The sequence below is a fragment of the Vulpes lagopus genome, chromosome 23 (genome assembly GCF_018345385.1).
Source record: "Vulpes lagopus strain Blue_001 chromosome 23, ASM1834538v1, whole genome shotgun sequence".
Lineage (NCBI taxonomy): Eukaryota > Metazoa > Chordata > Mammalia > Carnivora > Canidae > Vulpes > Vulpes lagopus.
In genome coordinates this window covers 11067884-11076851 of record NC_054846.1, presented here as the reverse complement: position 1 = coordinate 11076851, position 8968 = coordinate 11067884, and the positions used below count along the sequence as shown (strand labels likewise).

The following is an 8968-nucleotide window of genomic DNA, read 5'->3' as shown; positions in this document are numbered from 1 at the left end:
TTACAATCAAGTTGGTAAGGTAATGATACTAATAATATGTCAACAGTTAATCTACTGCATTGTGATTTACCAAAACTGAAAGGAAGTCCTGGCATCAGATTGAATCACCTGTTTCATTTGCATAACCACAAAGCCATATTAGTTTTCACTTTCTCCTTTATTGTTTTTCTGGTATCTATAAAAGTAACTAATATTGATACCTTTTCTTCCTTAATATTACAAAAAATATTCCAAACTCCTTTCAATTTTTCTCACTCTCCCTGACCCACAACTGTGACTTCAAACAGAAAATCCCATTCTCCAGAGACCATTGTTCCTCTGTCTTCCTTTTCCTTAGATCCGTTTACCACAATGCCCCAAATCTCTATGAGCCACATTTATGCAGTACATGTAGCTGCTCCTAATTTCCTTACTTCATCTGACGGCTAAAACCATAGGCAAGAATAATATGGCTAACTGGTACATGATGACTTTGACATTTTTGAGATGAGGAAGACATCTGAGTGGGATGGGAGTTGAGAGAATCCTCCATAATAAGACTGGAGAGATGGAAAATTAAAACAATGTTCCGAATTTGCAACATCTGAAAGTCTAGAAGAGCATATGAGTTGACATGAGCAGAGGGTTTGTGTTCAGTAAAATGTATCCTTGGACAATCCCATCATGTTGAAGGGGATGGGAGGTGGGGGGGGGGCACATCAATAGGGCACATCCTATTGATGGAAGAAGGAGATAGGGATAATTGGCCCAGGAAAATTCTTGTTTTATGTCTACCATCCCAACATAATAATTGTTAGTACTCTTTTCATTCTCATAAATGCCTCTATTTAGACAAGTCATCCTGCCAACCTAAGGCCCATCATCAGTTCTGATTTTTGAATAATTTAATACAGCCAAGATTTTTTATTTGCTAATTATAACTGCCTATTTTACTCATTTTCCATACAGAAATGTCAGTCGAAGTTTATTACCAAGTATGTCAAATTATCTTGCATTATAAGTTATTTCCACATTCCAGCTGATGGTTTTAATGATCTTAAAAATAATTCTATTAAATGCATCAATTTCACTTTGCATTAAGAAGGGAAAATTAAGACACAACAATTTTACTACTACTATTATGTTTTTCTATCTAGCAACATTGTTCTTTAACATATAAAATTTCTAGTTACTTTAACTTACCCATTTTTAACACCAAAAAGAAAATAGTCATTATTGGGACACTTGGGTAGCTCAGCAGTTGAGCGTCTGCCTTTGGCTCAGGGCATGATCCCAGGTCTGGGGATGGAGCCCTACATCGGGTTCCCCTCGAGGGACCTGCTTTTCCCTCTGCCTCTGTCTCTGCCTCTTTCTCTCTCATGAATAAATAAATAAATCTTTAAAAAAATAGTCATTATTTGTAGAAGAAAAAGATAAAGGCAATAGGATAAAAAAATGCTCTTGCTTTTCCACTATGATTAAAATAATTAATTTTACTTGATAACTCATCAAAGTACCCAGCACCAGCTATTTCCTTTCCATGACCAATAGGCTAAAATAATGATTCTGTAAAAGCAATAGTCTAAGTTGGTTCCTACCTATTCGATCTCTATCTTAGATTACAAATTTATGGGGAAAGTAGATAGAACGCATCTGGGATTCTTAATAGTATTTGTTGAATCATATAAAACCATAATTAAAATGTATATGAGTATGGTTGTGAATTTTCTTAAAAGATTTTCCCTTGACCTCTTGATTTCCTTTGTTATGATCATTTAACATAATTACATATGCCCTTTAAGTAAGTTCAATTTCTTTGTTTTTTATCTTATTGTTGGTATCATTTGCTAGGTTATTGTCACATTAAGAATTTTGTCTTTTTAAAAAAAATACATCATGAATCTTTTTTTTTAAAAGATTGTATTTATTTATTCATGAGAGACACAGAGAAAGAGGCAGAGACACAGGCAGAGGGAGAAGCAGGCTCCTCACAGGGAGAGGGATGTGGGACTTGATCCCAAGACCTAAGGATCACGACCTGAGCCAAAGGCAGATGCTCAACCGCTGAGCCACCCAGGCATCCCCACCATGAATCTTTAAAAAAGAAACTGAATCAAGCTCTAAGCATTTTCTGAAATTTTAAAATATAAACCCTAGAAATTTTCAGTAAATACAATAATATCTGCACCCTCATTTTGCTGGACACTAAATCACCCTTCATCCTTCCATCCATTCAATGAATATTGATATTAGGAGTCCCTATTCTGTGTCAGACACTATGTTAGATACTGTATGACTTTACAAAGTTACTTAATCTCTCTGAGCTTCAGTTTCTAGTCGGTAAAATTGGAATAATAATTTACACTTCCACTTAGAAAATTACTGGACAGCCCCAAATTCTAATTCAAACATAATCGACTCTTTGAAATGGTTCATGACCCCTCATGGGTTCTTAAAGTACCCTCTGAGCACTTCTATAATAGCATTTGTATTCGTGTAGTGCTATTATTTTTTAATTTTCCTTTCCATTTTTAAACTGTGAACTCCTGGAGGGCCGTAATTAGATCCCTTTAAAAATAATAATAATAATTCCCGGGGCAGGTCAGGTTGCTCAGTGGTTTAGAGCCTGCCTTCAGTCCAGGGCGTGATCCTGGAGACCCGGGATCGAGTCCCACGTTGGGCTCCCTGCGTGGAGCCTGCTTCTCCCTCTGCCTGTGTCTCTGCCTCTCTCTCTCTCATGAATAAATAAATAGAATCTTTAAAAAAAATAATAATTCCCAAGTTAGATTAATAGACAACTATTGACATATTGTTGAATCAAGTGAAAGACTTAATTAATTAATTAAAGAATTGTCTTTAATGGCATTAGTTTATCTCCTGAAATGGTAGAATGTTTCAATATGTGAAATTAATGAATATTGCCCTTGATGCTTTAAACTTTCTTGATACACCAAACATCTCATAAAGGACATGGCAATACAGCTATCTTTCCTCTCAGCCTCAGCTCCACATCTCTACAATGTTCTCTGAGCTGCTCGCTCATTTCTTTTTCTTTCTTTCTTTCTTTCTTTCTTTCTTTCTTTCTTTCTTTCTTTCTTTCTTTCTTTCTTTTCTTCTTTCTTTTCTTTTTTTCTTTCTTTCTTTCTTCTTTCTTTTTTTCTTCTTCTTCTTCTTCTCCTTCTCCTTCTCCTTCTTCTTCTTCTTCTTCTTCTTCTTCTTCTTCTTCTTCTTCTTCTTCTTCTTCTTCTTTTCTTCTTCTTCTCCTTCTTTCCTCCCTTCCTTCCTTCCTTCCTTCCTTCCTTCCTTCCTTCCTTCCTTCCATGGTTGTACTGATTCTATTACTTTTACTGAGCCATTTTATCTTCCTTACATTCAATACAGAGAGATAAAACAATATAAAAAAAATATGCCCTCATTATTGTTATTTCCAATAAGAAGGGTCTGCTTCCATTCTGCACTCCAGGGGATATTATATAATAAGGAGCACTTAAAGGCTCGAGTGGATCAAACCACTATTTTGATTCTGACCCACTGAATAGAATCTCATGCATATTTGGGCTAACTTCATGGGATCCGTAATGTACCATTTCTGTGGTATCCTCAACTCCTTATCCTAAATAAGGAAAGACTCTATACAAGAAAAAATAACAATCTGTCTGTCTGTAAATTATATCTATAGATTCTTTAGTGTAAGGTGGAAAAGGGGCCCATTCTTGAATACATGGATACAAATATTATTGTGATCTAAAGATTATTGGATTGATATTGTGTCTGTTATACTGACAATAGGGTGTACATCAAAATCACTGTCAGATTAAGAAACTTCCACAACTTGTCTCAATTCTTCAAATAATGGAGCAAGTTCCTTTTCTAGACTGACAGTCCTGTACTGGCATTGCCGTTAGCTATGAAACTCCCTCACCAAAGGTAAACAATCGTACTGAATCACCTGATAGGTGTTATAGTAGCAGATATTACTTTTATTTTTTTGAAAATTCAAGTTTGCTCCCCTGGTCTGATACAAACGCAGAGCTGATAAGAAACCAGGTTGCAAGGTGTGCTCTGGAGCATTATCATTGACCACTTTAGTACTAGGCACTCTGCCTTTATCTCACACAATAGTGTGGAGCCCTTCAATCCTTGGCAACATTTTATACAGGAATCAATTTAGGTCATTTGCCATGATGATCCCCTTTCTCCCCAGGTTCAGTTTCCACACCTGGTTTTCTGAGCTGTCATGTTCTCTAACCTGTAAATCCAGGGACATTTTCAAAGATAGTCTCCTCTGAAAGCCAACCTCACATGATTTGCATCTTCTCTGTGCTCCAGGAAGCACTCCTTTGCCTCTCAGGCCCAGTGACATGAGTCACAGGCTCTTTTTCTAATACTATCTCTGTGCTCTGAAATTCTGGCTAATTAACTCAAAATTGGTGGGTTTATTTTCACCTTAGCATAGTAGATTCAATATCCTACAGCAAATATATTGTATGGGCTAATTGGACAAAAATACACTTATACAATATTTGCAAGAATTTATTTCAAACTCTGTTGTTATACCAGAGTCTTATCAATTGAGCATCAGCCCTGCTCCTTCATGTATTCTTGGAATGCAAGTGGGAACATGGAAACTATAGTTCCCAGAATCCCTCACCAATAGGATTTAGTTTGAATTTGTGAGCTTTAGATAGCAGAGAAAAAGAGAAGTGCTATTTCCCTCTGGCAACAGCTGGCACCTGAACTGACAAAGTGATTCATGAGATTTGGCTCAGCCACCCACACACTAAAGGCAGTTAACATCATCAGTGGCATCTTCCTCTGATCTGTACATTCCTCCTTGAGATCTTCCAATATTTCTCTTAGCACCTCTCTCTGCTCGAAATGCAAAAAGTGATTTCTGTCTTCCTGAAGACAAAGATTTGGATATAGTGGTCATAACAAAACTTAAATATCTGATAGCTGAGATATGAAAGGAAAAAAATCTTAGTGGTTGAATAAACAGTTGAACCTCCTCCTCAGCACCTCATCTCCATCATCCTTCTCTGCTTTATTATACAAATCACCATCTGACACCCTAAATATTTTTTTTTCTTTTCCTCTCTCCCTTTCTTGGGTGGTGAGGGGCAGTGGGAGAGGGAGAGAGAGAGAATCTTAAGCAGGCTCCATCCCCAGTGAGGAGCCCACTCCGTCTCACGACCCTGAGATCATGGCCTAAGCTGAAATCAAGAATTAGGCACTTAACCAACTGAGCCACCCCCGTGCCTTAGTTAATCTTTTTAAATTGCCCATCATGGTAAAAGTGCCATGACAACAAGGATCCTTCTTTATCACACTGTCGAGTCTCCAGTTTTTAGAGCAGTACCTGTCGTGTGATTGCTACTCAATAAAAATATTTTAATGAATGAATGAGTCTGAGAAAATGTTTTTCATTTTTCCTGAGTGTCAGTAAACAGAGAAAAAAAAGTCTGGCTCTAATTACAGTAAGAAGAAACAGAGCATGCATATTTAATTTTAAATAAGTCCTTGTCCTTTTTGACTAGTCTTCCAGCTGTGTTCTTCCTTCATTGTCCTACTATAGTCACCAGAAGTTCTATAACTAAGTTGAAAGGGGTAAAAAAATCAGCCCAGTCCTGGACAGCATTCTGTCTCTTGACTTATCATTAAATCCCCCAGAGTTGCCTGTAATTATAATCAAGAAGAATTCAATTTAAGGGTTGGTAATTCTGATATTTCAGAGGAATATTTTAATTTTTAAAGATTTTATTTATTTATTCATAAGAGACACACAGAGAGGCAGAGACACCGGCAGAGGGAGAAGCAGGCTCCATGCAGGGAGTCCGTTGTGAGACTCCATCCGAGATCTCCAGGATCATACCCTGGGCCGAAGGCGGCGCTAAACCACTGAGCCACCCAGGTATCCCTCAGATGAATATTTTAAATATACAAGCAACTCCTTCAAGTGAATTAGGAAAAAAAAAGCACTAATACTTTAACCAAGGGCAAAGAGTATAAACTGACATTTCCAAAAATAAGAGATAGTGGTAGTGATAATGACCAAATAAGATAGATATTTAATATTAGATAGATAGGTAAGATATTTAAAAATCATTTATAAAGCTAATATAATTTGAAATTCGCTTTTCATGAAAATGTTTAACATAAATCTCTAATTAAAATAATAGCAAAAAATTTTAAAATATTAAAATAAAATTAAATAAAAGCAAGCAGAGGAATAACCTTTATACAAAATTCATATTATAAATTTATTAAAACTTATGAAATGATCTGGCAAGTGACATTGCTAAGTATAAAGTAACTCATTTTTTTAAAGATTAAAGAGACACAAAGAGAGAGAGGAAGAGACATAGGCAGAGAGAGAAGCAGGCTCCATGCAGGGAGCCTGATGTGGGATTCGATCCTGGATCCCAGGATCACGCCCTGAGCCAAAGGCAGATGCTCAACCGCTGAGTCACGCAGGCATCCCAGTAACTCATTTTCTAGGACCCAAATTCCTGAGAATGAATACAGAAAGATATAAGATATGTGAACAAATCCATCTATTTATAAAATTATTCATCCGTTTTTAAGTATGTGTTGCAAATAACTTCAGTTTCTTTATATCTTGTCTCTTTACTCTCTTTATAGTGTCTTTAATAAAAGGAAGTTCTTAAAATAAAATAGAATTTAGCAATCAATTCCTTTGTTCATATACCTTAAACATATTTCATGTTTACTGTTTTTCTTTTGCTCTTTCTTCTGTCTTCCTTTAAGATCATCTGCCTGGAAATACTGTGTTTTCCAAAAAAAAAAAATTCTATTAAAAACGGGGTATAACTGGGGCACCTGAGTGATAGGTCTTGATCTCAGGGTGGTGATTCCAAGGCCCCTGTTGGGGGCCTACCGTAGAGCCTATTTAAAAGCAAACAAATAAATAAAGTTTTTAAATGGAGTACACCTTTAGAAATTCTTTCATTTATAAGACAATGGTTGTAAAATCACCCTCTTCTCACCCTGCCTGCCAGTTCTCCCAAGACAATTTTATTGAATATACAGTTCTAGTGCCTTGAAAGTAAGAGTCTATTTTCTTCTACCTTCAATTGTTTCTATTAAGAAGCTAGCAAAATTGAGAGTCAAACTAATTGTTATTCCATTGTAGGTGATCTGAATTTTTCTGGTCACTTTGGAGATCTCTTTACCTTTGGTTTGGTTATTTCATCAATGTTTTATGAGCAGATTTTTTAAAAATTGCATTTATCCTTTTTGAATTGTACTAAGAAGAGTGTGGGTGATTGGATTACATTCTGGAAAACCTTAGCAGGTGTCCCTTTTTATATCCCCTTCCGGATCCCTGAGTGGCTCAGTAGTTTGGCACCTGCCTTTGGCCCAGGGCGTGGTCCTAGGGTCCCAGAATTGAGTCCCACATCCGGCTCCCTGCGTGGAGCCTGCTTCTCCCTCTGCCTGTGTCTCTGCCTCTCTCTCTCTCTTTCTCTCTGTGTCTCTCATGAATAAATAAAATCTTTAAAAAAAATCCCCTTCCTACTAATTCTCTACTCCTTCTTGGTAATATCCTTCATAAATCTTCACCTGTCTTTCATATTTTCATCCAACTCCTTTTCTAAATTGTGGTTATTTCTTTAGATCTATTTTTTTAGCTTATTAATTTTCTCTTCATTTTTATCTAATGTGCTATTTAACTCTTTCAACAGAATAGTTATTTTCAATCATTAGAGTTTTATTTCTGGAAGTTCCTTTTGGTTCTAATTTCAAACTGGTCAAGTTTTATATTCTGGTTCCTTTCTTACGCAATGAATGTATTTTATTTTACAAACTCTATTATACTTATTTTATATTCTTCTTTGAATAATTTCTATTGTTGTAGTCCTTGTAGGTCCTCGTAGGTCTGCCTGACTTCTAAGTTTTTGAGTTTTTTCTGTCATTTGTGGTTGCATTCCTCACGTATTTGGGGACTTCCTTATTATGGGCTCATTTTTCCTGGGACTTTATCTGTAGAAATTATCCGAAGACTCTCTTTAAGGGAATTCCACCAGTGAGGATCAACATTTGCTCCTGCCAGGCTCCTGCAGCATTCCCAATGTACGTCCACTTTAAAATAAATGGTCTGCCTGCCATTTCAAGCCATTGAGTTTGTATTAATTTCCAATCCCAAACTATAGAAGTTCCTGACACCAGGAATACTTAGGGGAGACCTGGTTTCTACCCCATACTCCAATCTGAGTCCGTATCTAATGAGAGAATTTACCCTGTGAAAACACCGCCTCCAAGATTTCTATTTCATGTGTTATCATTTCCTAGTTGTGTTTCATTTTGGGGTCTAGGTCCCCCAAAAACATGTTGCCCAATAACCCAAGCTCTGGCCCCACTGTGACCTCAAAGCAATTGCCAACTACTGTGCTTGCCTACTAGGGAAGTCTTTCTTTCTCACTGCGTCTAGTTTCAGCTTGTGTTACCCTTTCCAGACATCCAGCCTAGTTAAGCCTTAAAATCATGTTTAACTTTTTCTTGGGCATCGCCAAGTGTGCTGTCACGGGAAGGGTTTCTCTGTACATCTGCTATGGTATTGGAAAGGGGAGGCCTCTTTTATTACTTGCATTACTTGTATAATCAGACCAAAATAGAATATTTTAAAAAGTGAGAAGAAAGAGATTTGGTAAGGCACGATTGCCCTTCGGTAATATCACCAACCATTTAAACAAATTATTTTATAATTATAAAAGCTGCCATAACTGTCACGTTCACAAAACGAGACTTCAGTCTGCCTATGCATAGTTTGCCTATTTTTTAAATGTCAAAACAGAATTCTCTTTACTTTGAAACTTAAATCAGTTTCTTTTTTTTTTTTAACGCATGGCACAGGATATACCTTTTGGCCCTGTCTGGAGAGATTATCATTTAAGAGCATCTCAGTCTCTCTGGCTGCTTTTCCCAGTTTTGAAATCTATGTGCTTCAGTTCTCCCAGAAGGAGAAGCATAC

At 36.7% G+C, this 8968-nt stretch overlaps 1 pseudogene; it reads right to left on the bottom strand.

The window, feature by feature from the left end:
- Positions 1 to 3793: 3793 nt before the first annotated feature.
- On the bottom strand, positions 3794 to 4162 carry LOC121480930 (annotated as a pseudogene).
- Positions 4163 to 8968: the final 4806 nt, after the last annotated feature.